The sequence below is a fragment of the Balaenoptera physalus genome (assembly GCF_965194825.1).
Source record: "Balaenoptera physalus genome assembly, chromosome: 5".
Lineage (NCBI taxonomy): Eukaryota > Metazoa > Chordata > Mammalia > Artiodactyla > Balaenopteridae > Balaenoptera > Balaenoptera physalus.
In genome coordinates this window covers 141,830,743-141,850,320 of record NC_138884.1, presented here as the reverse complement: position 1 = coordinate 141,850,320, position 19,578 = coordinate 141,830,743, and the positions used below count along the sequence as shown (strand labels likewise).

The 19,578-nt window shown below is 34.8% G+C and overlaps 2 long non-coding RNA genes across 3 annotated transcripts in view; both read right to left on the bottom strand.

Annotated features, from left to right (window-relative positions):
- Window positions 1-19,578, bottom strand: part of LOC309661005 — a 471,219-nt gene that overhangs the window by 335,517 nt on the left and 116,124 nt on the right. The gene's annotated exons all lie outside the window — the stretch shown is intronic.
- Window positions 1,025-18,588, bottom strand: LOC309661033. Its single transcript, XR_014263813.1, has 2 exons — window positions 1,893-18,588; window positions 1,025-1,846 (listed from the first exon to the last, which is right to left on the bottom strand). It is a non-coding gene; the product is annotated as an uncharacterized lncRNA (long non-coding RNA).

The window sequence follows — 19,578 nt, the reverse complement described above, 5'->3', positions numbered from 1 at the left end:
TTGATTACAACAGTTCCTAAAAATGTATTAAAGGGTATGTAATAAATACCTCTTCTAATTCATGTTATTAGATAGGGAGAAAAATATTTTCATAATTAAAAAAAAAGGCATTGAGTCAAATACCAGTCTCTTACTTATTATGTGACCTTCAGTATATCACTTAACTTACACATGGGAAAATAATGCATACCTCAGCATACATATTTTTAAAAATATGTATTTTTTTAGCACAATTTTTCTTTGAATTTTTATACAGCAGATTCTTATCAGTTATTCATTTTATACGTATTAGTGTATATATGTCAATCCTAATCTCCCAATTCATCACACCACCACCCCCCAGCCACTTTTCCCCCTTAGTGTCCATACGTTTGTTCTCTACATCTGTGTCTCAATTTCTGCCCTGCAAACCAGTTCATCTGTACCATTTTTCTAGGTTCCACATACATGCGTTTATATATGACATTTGTTTTTCTCTTTCTGACTTACTTCACTCTGTATGACAGTCTCTAGATCCATCCATGTCTCTACAAATAACTCAATTTTGTTTCTTTTTATGCCTGAGTAATATTCCATTGTATATATGTACCACATCTTTTTTATCCATTCATCTGTCGATAGACACTTACGTTGCTTCCATGTCCTGGCTATTGTAAATAGAGCTGCAGTGAACGTTGTGGTACCTGACTCTTTCTGAATTATGGGTTTCTCAGGGTATATGCCCAGTAGTGGGATTGCTGGGTCATATGGTAGTTCTATTTTTAGTTTTTTAAGGAACCTCCATACTGTCCTCCATAGTGGCTGTATCACTTTACATTCCCACCAACAGTGCAAGAGGGTTCCCTTTTCTCCACACCCTCTCCAGCATTTGTTGTTTGTAGATTTTCTGATGATGCCCTTTCTAACTGGTGTGAGGTGATACCTCACTGTAGTTTTGATTTGCGGTTCTCTAATAAGTTGTGATGTTGAGCAACTTTTCATGTGCTTCTTGGCCATCTGTATGTCTTCTTTGGAGAAATGTCTATTTGGGTCTTCTGTCCATTTTTGGATTGGGTTGTTTTTTTTTTTTAATATTGAGCTGCATGAGCTGTTTATATATTTTGGAGATTAATCCTTTGTCCATTGATTCGTTTGCAAATATTTTCTCCCCTTCTGAGGGTTGTCTTTTCATCTTGTTTGTAGTTTCCTTTGTTGTGCAAAAGCTTTTAAGTTTCATTAGGTCCCATTCGTTTATTTATAAAGTGTGCAGGACACTGCTTGGGATGTAGTAAGAGTTTAAGAAACAGTTGCAGTAACTCAAAAAACTGCATATTCATCTGTAAATTGTTTTTTGATGACATGAAAAAATACCACCTAATGAAATCAGTTTCCAAGGGAGAGTATCCAAAGGCAGCTGTGTTAGTAAAAGCAAATTCCTTTATCAATGTCATGAGAAACACTGGATTGTTAGCTTAAATAACCACTCTGACCTTAAAAAAATGCCAACAATTGTTTACGAAGTATAGATAAAGTAAAACTGAAATGAGAGAACAGGACCAGAGGCTGAATCTTTTACTCTCCCTTATTTCCTTTTTCAATTGCACCAAACATATCTGCTAGAAGGGAAAAAAAAAGTTGCACTCTAGCCTAGATTCAAGTTACTGGAAAAGTACATGCCTGGAGTATTAGAAATAGTAAGCCACATTAGCTAACCACATTTTTCAAAGGAATAAAAACAGATGAATGATGTGAAATTGGTTTCCCATATAAAATTGGAAGAAGCAGATATACTGTACCCATTTAAAGAGGTGTATTTATGGCCTTCATGCTCTGCTGTAGCTGCACAGTGTTAAGGTGTTAACTTCTACTCTCATCTGAAAGATAACAGGTGGCAGATCTGGAAGATTTTAAGCTGCCAATCAGTTAGAGAGCTGCATTGTGTGAATTAAATAAGCACCAGTTATTAAAGCTAGGCCTTGACATCCAGGAGAGCCTGTGGTTGTTTAGATGGCAAGTGAATTCTGTCTGCCCCAGAATGATGCATCAGCCTGAATATATCTGTTACAGTCAGAAGCCAGTGAAAGGGAAACAATATTCCAGATTGCCAAATGAAGTTGTTACTATTATTTGGCCAAAGGAATTCTATTGACTGATGAAAGTCTGCATTTGTCACTTAGAAAGGGTACTGTAAGTACCGTAAGAGAAGATATAAATATCATTACACATGTGAGCCACTCATTTAAAAGGCTTTCTAGTTAGAATGCTGTGATTGTACTGTAGCTAGAATTGAATATATCCAATTCCCTGAGAATGAATAATAATCATAGTATGAGATATGATAATATAGTCTCAAATATTTTGTCTGGTTAAAAGTGTTTGCCACCAAAATGGGATAGATAATCTATGCCAACTGAAAAATTTCCACTTGTCTAAATTAATTTATACATTTGTCTGTTGGGCACTATATCTTGTGATAGATTTCTAAATGATGTGCTGTTTCAAAATCTTAATGTGGTCTTCATTTCTAGCTGTTGCTCAGTAGTACTGGTTTGAATCATAGTATTCTACTAAAAATAAATCATAAATTGTGATACGACTGTGGTTATTCATGTGAAATCACCAAAGGTCATTCTAAGAAGTATAGACAGCTATGTATCTGTCTTATCAAAGACACGGAAGGAAACTGAGGAAGGGAAAAAGAAAGTTAAGAGTTTGCTTTTCTGTGACCCTTCCTTATTTCTTAGTTAGAAGAGGGTTAGATTATCATAATCACTTTTTTTCATTATTCAAAGTACCCTCCATCAGAAAGAAATAAAGAAGCCATGGGGCATACCAATGCATCAATTTTGATGTATGCTGATAGGTAAATTTAGCTAACAACTTTATGCCACACTACTCAATGTCTTTGAGAATTGTGGAACTAAATGTTTCATAGGGTTGAATTATACTATTAAAATATGCTTGCTACCTCTATGCTTATTTCTGTCCCTCTGCAAACCAGGTTTATCCCATCATGTAGGCAATATGTAATGTGAAAGGTTTTATCAATGTTTAAATAGAAATATTTTCAACAATTCTGTTTACTCTTTTAAAGCTAGTAGTACATGGGTGAAAATTAATTCATTTATACAGATAATTAATTAAATCCAAAGAAAGCTTTTGACTGAAAAATTCAAATTATTTAAGTTAAAACATGTTTGTTTCCCAAGTTAACTCAGTAATTTTACATGAAGATACAAATCAGAATCTAAATCCTCCCATAATAATATACTAATAAACTTATACCTTACACTTCTAACCTCATTATGTCTTTCAATCTAAACTATGTCCAGTTTCAGTTACAATTTTACACAAATTTGTGACATCTAAATCTAAAACATTAAAGTTTTGGAAACAATTTATAAAACTACATTTTATTTGTTCACACATTTTAAAACATGTAACAACAGATCATATATAGTAAGGCCATACTTTTACGACTATGAATCAGGCATTAAAATTAGTTTACGTTGTGTATACAAATACATTCACATAGCATTCGTTTGAATGAATTAAATATATGGTGAATTTTAAAATTTTTACATGTTCTAAACAAAACAGTTTTAATATATATTCAGTAATGCAACTGGAAAATGTGGTAATTAAGGCTTCATAAAATACTTCAAATTATAATGAGAATATTTATATGCAATACTTGAATATTTTATTCTTTTTAATTATACAACCTTGATATTCTTTGCAATGGAAACTGATTATCATCTAAGTATATGCATATTTTCAAAATAATTATGTAGGAAAATATGTCTGCATAGCAGAACCGTGCAAATGTTATTGACAGACATTAAATATATATCAAGAAGTTATGAAATGACACAACCTCTTGAGACACAGTGCCAACCATATCATTTAGCTTTGGGAAATACTTGCTAAACTTCAGTAATCAATTGAAAACATTATTTGAGAAAAGGAACAAAGTAGTTCAACAAGGTTTATGCAGAAGATTTTTCAAAATTTTATAATTTTTAGCATATGTCTACAGTAAAGAAATGTTTAAAGTAAATCAAATGCTGTTCAATAAACAACTACTCATTTATGTGTTTTTGGTATATTTATTTAACTAGATTTATAAATATACATTTCTGTTATTCCTAATTTTTTGCATTTACTAGTAATCCCATGGTGAAAATACACTTTTGTGGTATGTATGGCATCCTTCAATCAAAAGACATGTCCATTAAAATTAGGATAGATATTGGCAAGTTGCCTTTCAGGATGACTGTATCAATTTCCACTCCCATTAACAGTATAAGAAAATCCCTGAATTCCTAAACTTTGAAAACTCTAAGATGATATTTCATTATTCTTTTACTTTGCAGTTTTAAAAATATAATTTTTATGGTTAGGGTTAATTTTAATTAATTTTTCTCTGAAATTAACTTTCTTTCCATCATATAATTTTTAATTTTCTTGATTTCTTATGATATTTTTAAGCAAAGATTAGCAGTTTATGGACAAAATTTTGATCTCATTTTTTATGGTATCTAACTATGCATCATGTTTGAAAGGCTCCTTAACTCTAAACTTATAGAAGGAGTACCAATATTTTTTATTTTATGTTTTAGAAAAACTTGATCCATAAGAAATATACTTTAGATGCCGAAGGTTCTTAAGATATCAATAAATTTAAAGGAAAGAAAAAGTTCCTATATATTTTTAAAATTTGTCAAAGTTTTCAGGTTGAAACAATTTTTTTAATCCAAAACTTAGCCTGACTTTATTCTTTCCTTCCTCCTTTCCAGCACGTATCTAATAATCAATAATCATATGCCAGGGTATATGATCTTGGCAGTTTTTGCCTCTTACTTGAACAATATTTTAACCATTATGATTTCTTCCTGAACCCCCTCCACAAGTCTTACTCTCTGAATAATTAGGAAAAGGTCAGCAATTGTTAGCAAATTTGCTAAACAATAAGGATTCCCCAAGACATGAGATGTGCAGTGTGCCTTGTCCCTAAAACATTTTCTTTCACTATCCCTCATGTCAAAGCTCAGCCTGTAACTTTTTCAATCATGTAGACGAGTATTATAAAGGTATGCAATAACTGTTTCTAAAGAATGACATGTAAGTTTAAAAAATCTTGATTTCAAAGTTAGTTGTTTTTTTTTTTTAACATCTTTATTGGAGTATAATTGCTTTACAATGCTGTGTTAGTTTCTGCTTTATAACAAAGTGAATCAGTTATACATATACATATATCCCCATATCTTTTCCCTCTTGCGTCTCCCTCCCTCCCACCCTCCCTATCCCACCCCTCTAGGTGGTCACAAAGCACCGAGCTGATCTCCCTGTGCTATGCGGCTGCTTCCCACTAGCTATCTATTTTACATTTGGTAGTGTACATATGTCCATGCCACTCTCTCACTTTGTCCCAGCTTACCCTTCCCCCTCCCCGTATCATCAAGTCCATTCTCTAGTACGTCTGCATCTTTATTCCCGTCTTGCCCCTAGGTTCTTCATGACCATTTTTTTGTTTTGTTTTTTAGATTCCATATATATGTGTTAGTTTTATAAGACTTAGAGAGCCACAAGCATGCAATCCAAATTCAATTCATTAAGAAGTTTTTCTCGTGTCTCAGATCTGGTTCTATTTTTTGAGTACATGTTCAGCTGGGAGGGAAAGAAAAAATCCCCCTACTTTCATTTTAACTTTTAATACCACCCTAAACTTCATCAAAATCAACTATTATAAGGTTGGTTCCTAAAAAAACACAGGCTTTACTTATCCAATAACTTATTAATTAGATTAATTGTATACCTGCTATTAAAGATTGATATGTATTAAATACCGAAGAAGCTAGGAACATAATGCAATGTTCCTTTGTGTTAATTCTGTTCATTAGCTCCAGCCTAATTTTAAATGAATGCCTGTAAATGAGTGTGATCTTAAAAAGTTCTGTGATATTTTAGAATTAACAGAACTATTCTATGTCAAACAGGAAATAAAGGCTTTTTCTTACTATTTCTAAATTATGCACAATGTCTATTCTTAACAATTTCAAAAATTTTCTAATTATAAACTCAAATGTAGGTTCAAACGTCATTCGATTATTAGATTGAAATTTGTAAATGATTATATTCTTAAACAGTGTATCTGAAAGTGCAAAAATAGATTATTTGAGCTGTCTCTGTGCTTACAGCTAGTCTATAATTCCCAGTGGCCTGGAAATACTCATTTTAACAGGCTCACCAGTAATTCTTAAAGACTCAAAAGCCTTTCTACTTTATATTACTTAATCATTTTCACCTGCAAGAAATAAACAAATCAGACAAATAAGCTTATATAATTTGTAGTCTATTTTTACCCAGATGGCAGGAGGAAATGAAGGAAATAAACAAAGAAGAAAAGGAAAGAAACAATTTCAATTTATGTTAGAAATACTAATGTGTAGTACTACTTCTGTTATACAGATAATGAGAATGTGGTATTAGAGTGGTCAAATATTTTTCTTAAATTCTAATAACTTCAAAATACTCTTCATTGGAATTCTTGTAAACTGTTGATAGGAGGCATAATTGATAGCATGGCATAATTTTTTAGAAAATGAATGACACTTTTTAAAAATCATGAAATATTGAACCTAACTTTAATATCACAGCAATTCCACTCTTTAGTATTTTCCCACAGAACTGAAAACATATGTACACAGATGCAATTGAATTAGAATATTTAAAACAACTTTACCTATAATGTCAAAAATTTGAAAATATCCTAACTATCCAACAACAGGAGGATGGCTAAAAACATGGTGGTATATTTATACAAATGCATTTCTAGTCAGTAACAGAAACAAACAACTGATACATGAAATGACATGGATGAATCAAAACCACTGTGCTGATCAAAAGTCACATTGTATGAGTCCATGTACACGAATGTCTAAATCAGGTATAGCAGCTAGAGGGAAATAAATCAAAACCGTGGATGCCTCTACGGTATGGGGAGCAAGGGGAAAGCAGTGATCTGGGAAGGAACATAACCTTAGGAGGTGACAGAAATAATCTACATCTTAATCTGCTTAGTGGTTTCATGGTTGTAAAACAATCTTTCCAAACTTGTCTCTTAGCCATTCCATCCATTCCCAAAGGCATCAATTGTTATTAATTTCTCCAGTTCTACAGATAAATTTTGCATATAGAAACATATGCATGTATATGTTCCCCCTTTAAACATAGGGATATTGTGCTATATATCTATGCTTTCTACCTTGTTCTTTTCACTTAATAAAGGTAGAAGAGATTTCCATTTTATTACATACAGTATGTGACAATTTTAAAACATGTCTGCAAATACTTTGAAACTCCTTCCAGATTTTAGTGACATATATGTAACGAATTTCTGGATTTAGTTCAGAAAAGGTCATTCAGCAGTCAGCTGGCTTACTCTGGGGAAACCCTAGAGGGAGAAGATTCCAAGGCACGCAGCTCAGCAAATCTTTTCCAAATACCTGAACCCAAAAAAGTGGGAGCAAAATAAAATTGTTATTTTAAGCCAGGAATGTTTGTGGTATGGTAGTTTATTACCCACCATATTGATATGTGCTTACTATGTTGATATTTTGTGTACATATATATATAATATATTGATAATATTCAAAATAAAATGTCATTATTATTTCTAAACTACCTACTTTTAAAGCCTGCATAGACAATAATATATGATCATTGTGTCCCCCCTATTAATGGATATTAAAGTTAGGTTCAATATTTTGTGATTATTAAAAAAAAAAATCACTGAGTGAATAAAATTCTATAGTCCTTCTCTAATTCATGGACAATATCTATAGGATAAATTCAGAGAAAAAGAATTTTAGAATTAGAGAGTATGTGTATTTAAAATTTTTGAAAATGATTTAAAAATTGCCCGAAGTATTTTATCAATTTGTGTATTCATCTACAATTTTTAAGAGTATGTGTTTACCTAATAACTTTGCCAACACAGTGGTTAGCAAACTTGAATTTTTGCCAATCTTAATTTTAAAATAGTATTTATGTGTAACCTTTAACAATTTTGAGAGAGATTTATCTTCTTTTTATCCTTAAGAATCTTGTTCATTCACCTTGTTCATAAATTGTTTAAAATATAATTGTTGATCTTCCTATCCATTAGTAGGGCCATATAGCAAATAATTAAGCGCTTTCAGATGAGCTGCAAATATATTTTCCCAAGTTTTTTTTTTACTTTAAGATTTTCTCATAATTTTTTATTTTGTATAGCAAAAGTATCAATCATTTCCTTTATAATGTCTGATATTTAAGTTTCACATTGAGACACATTTTCCCTACTTTATGAGTCAAGTTTTCCAAGTGTTCTTCCACCATTTGTATTGCTTCAGAATTTTGAGATGTCTTTGATTTGTTTGGAATGTATCATGTCCTGTTGTAATTTTGGATAAAAGTTCCAAAATGATGCTTTCCCTATGTGGTTACCCAGATTTTCCAACATTATTTATTGAATAATCCATCTCCCAAAATAAGTTGAGATGTTATCTTTATTATATATTTAATTATCAAGTGTATATTTTCTTTAATATCCATTGTTTTCATGATATGTAAGCTTATTAGTACATCAACATCACGCTTTATTAACTATGCTAATTTTGTACTATGATTTAATATCAAGTAAGCCTAGGTTTCTATCATTTCTCTTCTTTTAAAAATATTCATGGTCACTGTTGCTTAGTTATCTTTCCATGTGAATCTGGAATTAGATCATCTATTTCTTATTAAAAAACAACAACAAAAAATCTCCTGCTGATATTTTTATTGACATCACCCTAAATGTGTGAATTAAAGAAAAATAAAATATTTTTTATTTTGAATGTCCATCAGATGCCTTTCCATGTGTTCAAAGATACTTGTATGCTCCTTAAGAATATATTCAGGTAGGTTTAATATTCATTTTGAATTTATTCTTTGATATATAGTATTTCTGTTGCTTTTGAAATAAAATTTTTTCCTCTATTACTGCTGTTGTGCATATGAAGTTAGCGACTATATTACTTTTTGTCCTATCATTTTTTATATTCTCTTATTTTGTAATAGAAATTGGTACAATTCCTTCAGTTTCCTGGGTATAGTACCATATCTTCTGTAGAAGTTTAAAAAAATCTTCTTCCTATCCATGTTTCATATTTTTTCATTTCTTTCTCTGTTCTAAATATATTGGCTATAATTTCAGAATAATATTACTTAACTGGCTGACAGTGTACATTCTTGTAAGGATAATGCTTGTATCTGCTCAGTAAAACAACACTGGCTTTTTAGGTGACATGGATATAGATAACTTTGTTGTTGTTTTCACTATGGAGAATGTACTCATGTATTCCTAATTTATTGAGGATGCGTGTGTGTATGTGTGTGTGTGTATGTGTGTGCTTGTGGGTATGTTGAGTTGACTCAGAATTCGTCCCACCAGACCTAGAATTTTTCTAATTATATATTCCAAACAGCATCTTTATAGGTTCTCCATCTGTTCCAATCCTAAAAAGCCTGTAATCAATTAGCCTTCTCCACAATTCTCCACTGATCAAAACATTCGGATTACTAACCTGTCCCTGTGGCCTGGTTATGGTAATTTCAACCACCATTTAGTCTACTGGGCTCTCTGAAGGTTAAGTGCTACCAACTGGCCCCTACGGTTCAGAATGCTCATTATTCCCATTGAAAGAAGGGAGCCTAATTCCATTTGCAATGTCTCCCCTAATCATCTCTTGCCTAGAAAGAGCAAAAATAAACTTAGAGATTTTCAGAGATGATGGTACATTTCCCACGTCCCTTCCCCTAACGCATTTCTCAGTTTCTTCAGTATTTCTACTCTTGAAGGGAAGGTATTTCAGACCCTACTGTGGAATACAGTTGAATAGAAGATTCCTGAGCATAAATTGGACCCTTATTGTTGAATCCAGATTCAATTAATCAGTCTAAACACTATTAATATCACTCACAATTTTTTAAGCCGACACATTAAATTCCACATCATTAGACAAGACATTGCCTCCTCTTTGTTAGTCTAATTATCTTAACATCCACTCTTCTACATGTTCCCTGGCCACCTGCAACCATAAATTGTTAAGGTTTTGCAACTCTTTCAAAATACAGACATCTTCTTCTGGACCAGTTACATTGTTTTCTATCTAGGCTATGCCAAAATTTGATTTTTATAGTAGCTAAAATACAATGAGTATGCATTAAGGGCAACTGACATCTCTTTGTGAGACAACACCAGTTAAAGTCATTAGAATGTATTTATGCATGGAAAAACTCAGATGGGGCACAGGATATGTTTTTCTCAACAAGTAGTATTCAGAGATAACTGGGGATTCTCAGCCCTATCTGGTCCACCCCAATGTTTCAATCCCATTTTTCAAAGATCCAGAACTCCTCAAATATGTGAGTATCTCAATTCCTAAATCCCTTTTTAGGATCTATGTTCAAAACTACGTCTGGTATAAATTACAGAATCACTGAAGGTTGAGTAGGAAAAGATGGAATATGTATGAAGAAAATATTTACAAGGGTGTGGCATTGTTTAGGGGAATCAAAAAGAGTAGCTAAGACAACCTAGGACTAGCAAAATTACCTTTGTGCCTGAAGGAAGAAGGAGCTGTGTGGAAATGGGCTTCCCCACAAAAACTGCAACCTTTATCAGATTAAAGTAGTCTGTTAGGGAAAAAGCTGGTATAATAAATGCCCAGCCTCCCTCTCTTCCTTCCATTAGAGGTTCTATTATTTCCTCCCATTAGCCAAACATTATGGAAGGCAAAATGTTTTGTTGATTCAGAAAAAAGGGTCAGCCTCCCCGGAAGCAAAGGAGATGACGAGGGGTGGAGAGGGAGAATACTAATACAAAGCTCAGTGATACTTGACTTCCCTCCACTGCGTCTTGCACTCTGGGTCTAGAGAAGCCCTTGCCATAGACTGGCATATCCACATTCCTGCTGCTGCAAACAAAGAATTTAGGGTTTTTTAGTTCATGGTATGCCACTCATCTTTAATTATAATTATAGTTGAACAATGTGGGGGTTAGGACCACCAATGCTCTGTGCAGTTGAAAATCTGTATAATTTATAGTCTCCCCTCTAGAGAGCAGTTCCTTCATATCCAAGGTTCCTCCATATCAGTGACTCCACATGCACAAGTTCATCAACCCCAGTTCCTGTAGTACTGTAGTATTTACCATTGAAGACAACTCATGTATAAGTGGACCCACCCAGTTCAAACTCATATTATTCAAGGGTCATCTGTATAATGGTTCTTCCATATATGAATCATCTGCATAGGCTTTATTCTGTGTCTTAGCTCTAGTTTCTTTCACATGCTCCATAATTAATCTCTACTACTTTTGGTAGCCATAAACCTCTTTGGGGGAATCTAGATTTTAATGGTTCTGATATTTGTTTTTCCGTTTTCTTTTCTCTACAAAATGGAGAGAAATTCTGATTTTATACCACTATATTCAGGCTGGAAGTACTCCCATCAAATGCTTTTATAAACCTTTATTTAGTCAAAAGACTATAATATATTGTATTCAATTTGTCAATATTCCTTCAATGAACCATGTGCCAAATTAAATTACTGATAAACAAAAAGCAGACCAAGAGGAGAATTCTTATAAACTGGTAACAAGAAATGCTTTTAGACGTTATAAATTTGTATTTAATTATCTTTTTCATGTTAGTCTCCCACAGCAAAATGTGTACTCTTCAAAAACTCCAATACATATATGATCTGAAATCCTCTGGAATGTTTCAATATTGTATAAAAATTTGGTATGATTTCAATTTAGAATTCAAGTCTAAATCAAGTGATCATATCTTAATGATATTTGTAACCTCCTAATCAAGTGATTAAATAACTTGAATGTATTTTTATAGCTTTTTGGCTGTTAAAATGTGTAAATATATTCTCTCATACTAGAAATTAATATGAAAATTAATTCTTACTATCTTTTAAGGTTTAATCTGACTATGCAACAACAACTTCTAAAGTCATTCAAATTACAGTACTTATTTGTTTTATTTTCCTTGCTCAATCTGAGAACAGGAGCATGCAAATAGCTTATGACATCTTTCATAATAACAAAGAAAAGACATAAAATTCCCCTACATGCAAATAATTTTACTCTTCAATTAAGACTTCTTCAGTCTAAGACATATAGATCATTTATCATATCCATTAATCAATTCCCAGAACACTAGTAACTTTTGAATTTACTTGTATAAGACCATACAACTTAAATGAACGTTAAACCATGTTTCAAATGACAGATTCATATGCCTGTAGCAAGATCGATTCTAATGAAGTAAATAGCATGTATTTTTTTCCCGGTTTTATTGAGAAATAATTGACATACATCTCTACATCAGTTTAAGACACAGAACATGATGGTTTGATTTGTATATACTGTGAAATAATTACCATAGTAGATTCAGCTAACATCCGTCTTCTCATATAGATACAATAAAAAGAGAAGAAAAGAATAAAGGAAAAATATTTTCTCCTTGTGATGAGAACTCTTAGAATTTACTCTCTTAACTTTCTTATATATCATACAGCAGTGTTGGCTACAGTAGTCATGTTGTACATTACATCCCTGGTACTTATTTGATTTTTTCTTTTTTTTTTAAACATCTTTATTGGAATATAATTGCTTTACAATGTTGGGTTAGTTGCTGCTGTATAACAAAGTGAATTAGCTATAGATATACTTATATCCCAATATCTTCTCCCTCTTGCATCCTCCTCCCACCCTCCCTATCCCAACCCTTTAGGTGGACACAAAGTACCGAGTTATTCTCCCTGTGCTATGCAGCTACTTCCCACTAGCTATTTACATTTGGTAGTGCATATATGTCCATACTACTCTCTCACTTCGTCCCAACTTACCCTTCTCCCTCCCCATGTCCTCAAGTCCATTCTCTGTCTGCGTCTTTATTCCTGTCCTGCCACTAGGATCTTCAGAACCATTTTTTTTTTTTTTTTAGATTCCATATATATGTATTAGCACACTGTTTTTCTTTTTCTGACTTACTTCACTCTGTATGACAAACTCTAGGTCTATCCACCTCACTACAAATAACTCAATTTTGTTTCTGTTTTATGGCTGAGTAATATTCCATTGTGTATACGTGCCACATCTTCTTGATCCATCTATCTGTCGATGGACACTTAGGTTGCTTCCATGTCCTGGCTATTGTAAATAGAGCTGCAATGAAAATTGTGGTACATGACTCTTTTTGAATTATGGTATTCCCAGGGTACATGCCCAACAGTGGGACTGATGGGTCGTATGGTAGTTCTATTTTTAATTAAGGAACCTCCATACTGTTCTCCATAGCGGCTGTATCCACTTACATTCCCACCAACAGTGCAAGAAGGTTCACTTTTCTCCACATCCTCTCCAGCATTGTTTGTAGATTTTTTGATGATGACCATTCTGACTGGTGTGAAGTGATACCTCATTGTAGTTTTGACTTGCATTTCTCTAATGATTAGTGATGCTGAGCATCCTTTCATGTATTTGTTGGCAATCTGTATATCTTCTTTGGAGAAATGTCTGTTTAGGTCTTCTGCCCATTTCTGGATTGGGTTGTTTTTTTGATATTGAGTTGCATGAGCTGCTTGTAAATTTTGGAGATTAATCCTTTGTCAGTTGCTTCATTTGCAAATATTTTCTCCCATTCTGAGGGTTGTCTTAACTTGTTTATGTTTTCCTTTGCTGTGCAAAAGCTTTTAAGTTTCATTACGTCCGATTTGTGTATTTTTGTTTTCATTTCCATTTCTCTAGGAGGTGGGTCAAAAAGGATCTTACTGTAATTTATGTCATAGAGTGCTCTGCCTATGTTTTACTCTAAGAGTTTTATAGTGTCTGGCCTTACATTTAGGTCTTTAATCCATTTTGAGTTTATTTTTGTGTATGGTGTTAGGGAGTGTTCTAATTTCATTCTTTTATGTGTAGTTGTCCAGTTTTCCCACCACCACTTACAGAAGAAGCTGTCTTTTCTCCATTGTATATTGTCCTCCTTTATCAAAGATAAGGTGACCATAGGTGCGTGGGTTTATCTCTGGGCTTTCGATCCTGTTCCATTGATCTATATTTCTGTTTTTGTGCCAGTACCATACTGTCTTGATTCCTGTGGCTTTGTAGTATAGCCTGAAGTCAGGGAGCCTGATTCCTCCAGCTCTGTTTTTCTTTCTCAAGACTGCTTTGGCTATTTGGGGTCTTTTGTGTTTCCATACAAATTGTGAAATTTTTTGTTCTAGTTCTGTGAAATATGCCATTGGTAGTTTGAAACGGATTTCACTGAATCTGTAGATTGCTTTGGGTAGAATAGTCATTTTCACAATGTTGATTCTTCCAATCCAAGAACATGGTATATCTCTCCATCTGTTTGTATCATCTTTAATTTCTTTCATCACTGTCTTATAGTTTTCTGCATACAGGTCTTTTGTCTCCATATGTAGGTTTATTCCTAGGTATTTTAATCTTTTGGTTGCAATGGTAAATGGGAGTGTTTTCTTAAATTCTCTTTCGATTTTTCATCACTAGTGTATAGGAATGCAAGAGGTTTCTGTGCATTAGTTTTGTATCCTGCTATTTTACCAAATTCATTAATTAGCTCTAGTAGTTTTCTGGTAGCATCTTTAGGTTCTCTATGTATAGTATCACGTCATCTGCACACAGTGACAGTTTTACTTCCTCTTTTCTGATTTGGATTCCTTTTATTTCTTTTTCTTCTCTGATTGCTTTGGCTAAAACTTACAAAACTATGTTGAATAATAGTGGTGAGAGTGGGCAGCCTTGTCTTGTTCCTGATCTTAGTGGAAATGGTTTCAGTTTTTCACAATTGAGAACAATGTTGGCTGTGGGTTTGTCATAAATGGCCTTTATTTTGTTGAGGTAAGTTCCCTCTATGCCTACTTTCGGGAGAGTTTTTATCATAAATGGGTGTTGAATTTTGTTGAAAGCTTTTTCTGCATCTATTGAGATGATCATATGGTTTTTCTCCTTCAATTTGTTAATGTGGTTTATCACACTGATTGATTTGCATATACTGAAGAATCCTTGCATTCCTGGCATAATCCCCACTTGATCATGGTGTATGACCCTTTTAATGAGCTGTTGGATTCTGTATGCTAGTATTTTCTTGAGGATTTTTGCATCTATATTCATCAGTGACATTGGCCTGTAGTTTTCTTTGTGACATCTTTGTCTGGTTTCAGTATCAGGGTGATGGTGGCCTCGTAGAATGAGTTTGGGAGTGTTCCTGAATCTGCTATATTTTGGAAGAGTTTGAGAAGGATAGGTGTTAACTCTTCTCTAATTGTTTGATAGAATTCACCTGTGAAGCCATCTGGTCCTGGGCTTTTGTTTGTTGGAAGATTTTAATCACAGTCTCAATTTCAGTGCTTGTGATTGGTCTGTTCATATTTTCTATTTCTTCCTGGTTCAGTCTCAGATGGCTGTGCTTTCCTAAGAATTTGTCCATTACTTCCAGGTTCTCCATTTTTTGGTATGTAGTTGATTGGAGTAATCTCTCATGATCCTTTGTATTTCTGCAGTGTCAGTTGTTACTTCTCCTTTTTCATTTCTCGTTCTATTGATTTGAATCTTCTCCCTTTTTTTCTTGATGAGTCTGGCTAATGGTTAATCAATTTTGTTTATCTTCTCAAAGAACCAGCTTTTAGTTTTACTGATCTTTGCTATTGTTTTCTTCTTTTCATTTATTTCTAATCTTATCTTTATGATTTCTTTCCTTCTGCTAACTTAGGGAGATTTTTATTCCTCTTTCTCTAATTGCTTTAGGTGTAAGGTTAGGTTGATTATTTCAGATGTTTCTTGTTTCTTGAGGTAGGATTGTATTGCTTATAAACTTTGCTCTTATAACTGCTTTTGCTGCATCCCATACGTTTTGGGTCACTGTGTTTTCCTTGTCATTTGTTTCTAGGTATTTTTTGATTTCCTCTTTGGTTTTTTCAGTGATCTCTTGGTTATTTAGTAGTGTATTGTTTGGCCTCCATGTGTTTGTATTTTCTTACAGTTTTTTTTCCTCTAACTGATATCTCATCTCATAGGTTGTGGTCAGAAAATACACTTGATACAATTTCAATTTTCTTAAATTACCAAGGCTTGATTTGTGATCCAAAGTATGATCTATCCTGGAGAATGTTCCATGAGCACTTGAGAAGAAAGTGTATTCTGTTGTTTTTAGATAGAATGTTCTATAAATATCAATCAACCCCATCTTGTTTAATGTATCCTTTAAAGCTTGTGTTTCCTTATTTATTTTCATTTTGGATGATCTGTCCATTGGTGAAAGTGGGGTGTTAAAGTCCCCTACTGTGATTGTGTTACTGTCGATTTCCCCTTTAATGGCTGTTAGCATTTGACGTGTATTGAGGTGCTCCTATGTTGGGTGCATTAATATTTACAATTGTTATATCTTCCTCTTGGATTGATTCCTTGATCATTATGCAGTGTCTTTGTCTCTTGTAATAGTCTTTACTTCAAAATCTATTTGTCTGTTATGAGAATTGCTACTCCAGCTTTCTTTTGATTTCCATTTGCATGGAATATCTTTTTCCATCCCTTCCCTTTCAGTCTGTATGTGTCCCTAGGTCTGAAGTGGGTCTCTTGTAGACAGCATATATACGGGTCTTGTTTTTTCATCCATTCAGCCAGTCTATGTCTTTTGGTTGGAGAATTTAATCCATTTACATTTAAGGTAATTATTGATATGTATGTTCCTATTACCATTTTCTTACTTGTTTTGGATTTGTTATTGTAGGTCTTTTCCTTCTCTTGTGTTTCCTGCCTAAAGAAGTTCCTTTAGCATTTGTTGTAAAGCTGGTTTGGTGGTGCTGAATTCTCTTAAGTTATGCTTGTTTGTAAAGGTTTTAATTTCTCCATCAAATCTGAATGAGATCATTGCTGCGTGTAGTAATCTTGGTTGTAGGTTTTTCCCTTTCATCATTTTAAATATGTCCTGCCACTCCCTTATGGCTTGCAGAGTTTCTGCTGAAAGATCAGCTCTTAACCTTATGGAGTTTCCCTTGTATGTTATTTGTTGCTTTTCCCTTGCTGCTTTTAATATTTTTTCTTTGTATTTAATATTTGATAGTTTGATTAATATGTGTCTTGGTATGTTTCTCCTTGGATTTATCCTGTATGGGACTCTGCGCTTTCTGGACTTGTTTGACGATTTCCTTTCCCATATTAGGGAAGTTTTCAACTATACTGTCTTCAAATATTTTCTCAGTCCCTTTCTTTTTCTATTCCTCTTCTGGGACCCCTATAATTCGAATGTTCGTGCATTTACTGTTGTCCCAGAGGTCTCTGGGACTGTCCTCAATTCTTTTCATTCTTTTTTCTTTATTCTGCTATGTGGTAGTTATTTCCATTATTTTATCTTCCAGGTCACTTATCCGTTCTTCTGCCTCACTTATTCTGCTATTGGTTTCTTCTAGAGAACTTTACATTTCATTTATTGTGTTGTTCATCATTGTTCGTTTACTCTTTAGTTCTTGTAGGTCCTTGTTAAACGTTTCTTGTATTTTCTTCATTCTGGTTCCAAGATTTTGGATCATCTTTACTATCATTACTCTGAATTGTTATTCAGGTAGACTGCCTATTTCCTCTTCATTTCTTTGGTCTGGTGGGTTTTTACCTTGCTCCTTCATCTGCTGTGTGTTTCTCTGTCTTCTCATTTTGCTTAACTTACTGCATTTGGGGTCTCCTTTTCACAGGCTGCAGGTTCATGGTTTCCATTGTTTTTGGTGTTTTGTCTCCAGTGGGTAAGGTTGGTTCAGTGGCTTGTGTAGGCTTCCTGGTGGAGGGGACTGGTGCCTGTGTTCTTGTGGATGAGGCTGGATCTTGTCTTTCTGGTGGACAGGACTGTATCCAGTTGTGTGTTTTGGGGTGTCTTTGACCTTATTGTGATTTTAGGCAGCCTCTCTGCTAATGGGTGGGGCTGTGTTTCTGTCTAGCTAGTTGTTTGGCATAGGGTGTCCAGCACTGGAGCCTGCTGGTCGCTGAGTGGAGCTGGGTTAGTGTTGAGATATAGATCTGTGAGAGAGCTTTCGTCATTTGATATTACATGGGAATGGGAGGTCTGTGGTGGACCAATGTCCTGAACTCGGCTCTCCCACCTCAGAGGCTCTGGCCTGACACCTGGCCAGAGTACCAAGACCCTGTGAGCCACATGGCTCAGAAGAAAAGGGAGAAAAAAAGAAAGAAAGAAAGAAGGAAAGAAACAAAGAAAGAAAGAATAAAATAAAGTTATTAAAATTTAAAAACTATATTAAAAATAAAAAAGTAAAAAAGTAATTGAAAAAAAAAGAAAGTAAGAAAGAAGAGAGCAACCAAACCAAAAAACAAATCCACCAATGATAACAAGTGCTAAAAACTATACTAGAAGAAAAACCAAAAACGGACAGACAGAACCCTAGGACAAAAGGTAAAAGCAAAGCTCTACAGACAAAATCACACAAAGACTCATACATGTGGACACTCACAAAAAGGGAAAAAGAAATATATATATATATATATATATACACACACACACACACACACACACACATAAAATTAAAAAAGGAAGAGAGTAACCAAATCAATAAACAAATCTACCAATGATAATAAGCTCTAAACACTAAACTACGATAAACATAAAACCAGAAACAAATTAAATACTGAAAGGAAACCCCAAGTCTACAGTTGCTCCCGAAGTCCACTTCCTCGATTCTGGGATGATTCGTTGTCTATTCAGGTATTCCACAGATGCAGGGTACATCAAGTTGATTGTGGAGATTTAATCCCCTGCTCCTGAGGCTGCTGGGAGAAATTTCCATTTCTCTTCTTTGTTCACACAGCTCCTGGGGTTCAGCTTTGGATTTGGCCCCACCTCTGCGTGTAGGTCGCCTGAGGCCATCTGTTCTTCGCTCAGACAGGACAGGGTTAAAGGAGCAGCTTCTTAGGGGGCTGTGGCTCCCTCAGGCCGAGGGGAGGGAGGGGTATGGAATGCAGGGCGAGCCTGTGGCGGCAGAGGCTGGCATGACGTTGCACCAGCCTGAGGTGTGCCGTGTGTTCTCCCAGGGAAGTTGTCCCTGGATCACGGGACCCTGGCAGTAGTGGGCTGCACAGGCTCCCAGAAGGGGAGGTGTGGATAGTGACCTGGGCTTGCACACAGGCTTCTTGGTGGCTGCAGCAGCAGCCTTAGTGTTTCATGCCCTTCTCTGGGGTCTGCCCTGATAGCCGCGGCTCACACCCATCTCTGGAGCTCGTTTAGGAGGTGCTCTGAAGCCCCTCTCCTCGTGCACCGTGAAACAACGGTCTCTTGCTTCTTAGGCAGTTCTAGACTTTTTTCTGGGCTCCCTCCTGGCTAGCTGTGGCACACTAGCCCCCTTCAGGCTGTTTTCACACAGCCAACCCCAGTCCTCTCCCTGGGATCTGACCTCTGAAGCCTGAGCCTCAGCTCCCAGCCGCTGTCTGCCCCAGCAGGTGAGCAGACAAGCCTCTCAGTCTGGTGAGTGCTGGTCGGT